The 2,433-nt window shown below is 46.4% G+C and overlaps 1 protein-coding gene across 1 annotated transcript in view; it reads right to left on the reverse strand.

The window, feature by feature from the left end:
* Positions 1-2,433, reverse strand: part of PCNT (pericentrin) — a 112,547-nt gene that overhangs the window by 107,196 nt on the left and 2,918 nt on the right. The gene's annotated exons all lie outside the window — the stretch shown is intronic.

Genomic DNA, 2,433 nt, shown 5'->3' on the forward strand with positions numbered 1-2,433 from the left:
AAAAAAAAAAAAAATACAAAACCAAGCACAGTGGCATGCACCTGTAATCCCAGCTACTCAGGAAGGTGAGGCAGGAGAATCGCTTAAACCCTGGAGGCAGAGGTTAATGTGAGCTGAGATCTCACCACTGCACTCTAGGCTGGGCAACAAGAGACTCGAAGGAAGGAAGGAAAGAAGGAAGGAGGGAAGGAAAGAAGGAAGGAAGGAAGGAGGGAGGGAGGGAGGGAGGGAGAGGAGAAGGAGGCAAGGAGAAGAAAGGAAGGAAGGAAAAGAGAGGAAGGAAGGAGAAGGAAGGAAGGGAAGGAGGAAGGGGAAAGGGAAACAGAGGAAGGAAGGATGGAAGGAAGGAAGGAAAGTAGGCAAGAAGGAAAGAAGGAAGGAAATACCAAAAACAATAACAAGTAAAAAACCAACAACTCTATTCCTTTCTGACCACCATCGTTAATATTCTGGTATGTACCCTTCTGGTTTTGAAAACAAAAATCAAAATGATTTTCACACGATCATCTTCCTGAATGAAGGCATGCACTAAATAGCAGAGTTAGAAACTAAGAGAGTCTATAGCTGATGAAACAGCAAAGTATGCATGTTTAACCAGGAGTCCACACCATGCCTTCTCATGTTAACACCCCCAACAGTCACCAAATACGATGTACACAAAATGTGTTCAGTTTATAATGGTTTTCTGATAGGATCCGGAGATCCCACATATATTTCTCCATCTGTGTCAGCTTACCACTTTTAAAACGTATATGCAATCAGAGGGCTGGGCGCAGCGGCTCATGCCTGTAATCCCAGCGTTTTGGGAGGCCAAGGTGGGTGGACTGCTTGAGGTCAGGAGGAGCTCAAGACCAGCCTGACCAACATGGTTTGAAACGCTGTCTCTACTAAAAGTACAAAAATGGTGGTGAACACCTGTAATCTCAGCTACTTGGGAGGCTGAGGAAGGAGAATCACTTGAACCCTGCAGGCAGAGGTTACAGTGAAACAGGATCCCGCCATTGCACTCCAATCTGGGTGACAGAGTGAGACTCTGTCTCAAAAAAAAAAAGCATATGCAACCAGAATATATCAAAAGTAACTTTCTGGCCAGTGTGGTGGCTCACACCTGTAATCCTGGCACTTGGGGAGGCTGAGGCAGGAAGATCACTTCAGCCTGAGAGGCAGAGGTTGCAGTGAGCTGAGTTCGCACTACTGCACTCCAGCCTGGGTGACAGAGAGAGACTCTTCCTCAAAAAGAAAATAAGGGAAAAAAAAAAGACACCAACCCAAAAACCAAAAAAACTCAGGAGAGAAAAAGCAAAATCCAGGATTTGTAGGTACAATAACACAAATTTTAACTGTTGGCACCAATTCAATTTTTTAAGTAAAGTAGGATAGACACATTATGACCTTGAGCCAGATTCTGCCCTTGGCCACCAGATTTCCAGCTAATCCTAGCAAACACCTAAACCTGCACCCACTCTGCTGCAGCAGCAGGGACACTCAACACCCAAGGCCCTGATTCGTAATTCACACAAGAGGCCCAAGGACACCTACAGGCAGGCTTGCAGCCCCAAGAAGGCTGGAAGGCCAGCCCCTTCAGGACTCAGTGTGCCACCCACACCCACCCACAGGGTGCCCCTGCAGCGCACAAGGCCTCAACAGCAGACCCAGTCTCCTCCAGCAACACCCCATTTCTGCAACAGCTTCACCCCTTCCCTCCTCATCTCACTTTATTAAAAAGGTAAAAGACAAAGATGACAAGCTGGTGCATTTACAAGTATGTGAAGGAATATTATGTTTTAAGTGTCCCAAAAAACACCCATCAAAGGGGCTGGCTGATACACACAACCACACAGGAAGAACTCCCAGTTTTCCATTACAAAGCAAACAACAGACACTTGCCTTCAAGTAGTTAATCCAAAATTTCTTAAAATTACATAATAAAGATAAAACAGGGCTAGGTGCAGTGGCTTGTGCCTATAATTCCAGTATTTTAGAAGGCTAAGGAGGGAGGGTCATTTGAACCCAGGGGTTTGAGGCTGCAGTGAGCTGTGATCACACCACTGTAACTTCACTCTAGGCAACAGAACAAGGCCCTGTGTGGAACAAGCAAACCAAAAGAAAAGAAAAAGAAAAAACAAATTTATTAAGAATAAAAGAGTTGGCTGGGTGCAGTGGTTCAGGGTTGCAATGCCACCACTTTGGGAGGCCGAGGTGGGTGAATCACCTGAGGTCAGGAATTCGAGACCAGCCTGGCCAACATGGCAAAACTCTGCCTCTACTAAAAATACAAAAATTAGCTGGGCATGGTGGAGCGTGCCTGTAGTCCCAGCTATTCGGGAGGCTGAGGCAGGAGAACTGGTTGAACCCAGGAGGTGGAGGTTGCAGTTAGCCAAGATTGTGCCACTGCACTCTAGCATGGTGCCTGGTGACAGAGTAAAACTGTTC

This window comes from Cebus imitator, unplaced genomic scaffold (assembly GCF_001604975.1).
Source record: "Cebus imitator isolate Cc_AM_T3 unplaced genomic scaffold, Cebus_imitator-1.0 Scaffold112, whole genome shotgun sequence".
NCBI classification, from domain to species: Eukaryota; Metazoa; Chordata; class Mammalia; order Primates; family Cebidae; genus Cebus; species Cebus imitator.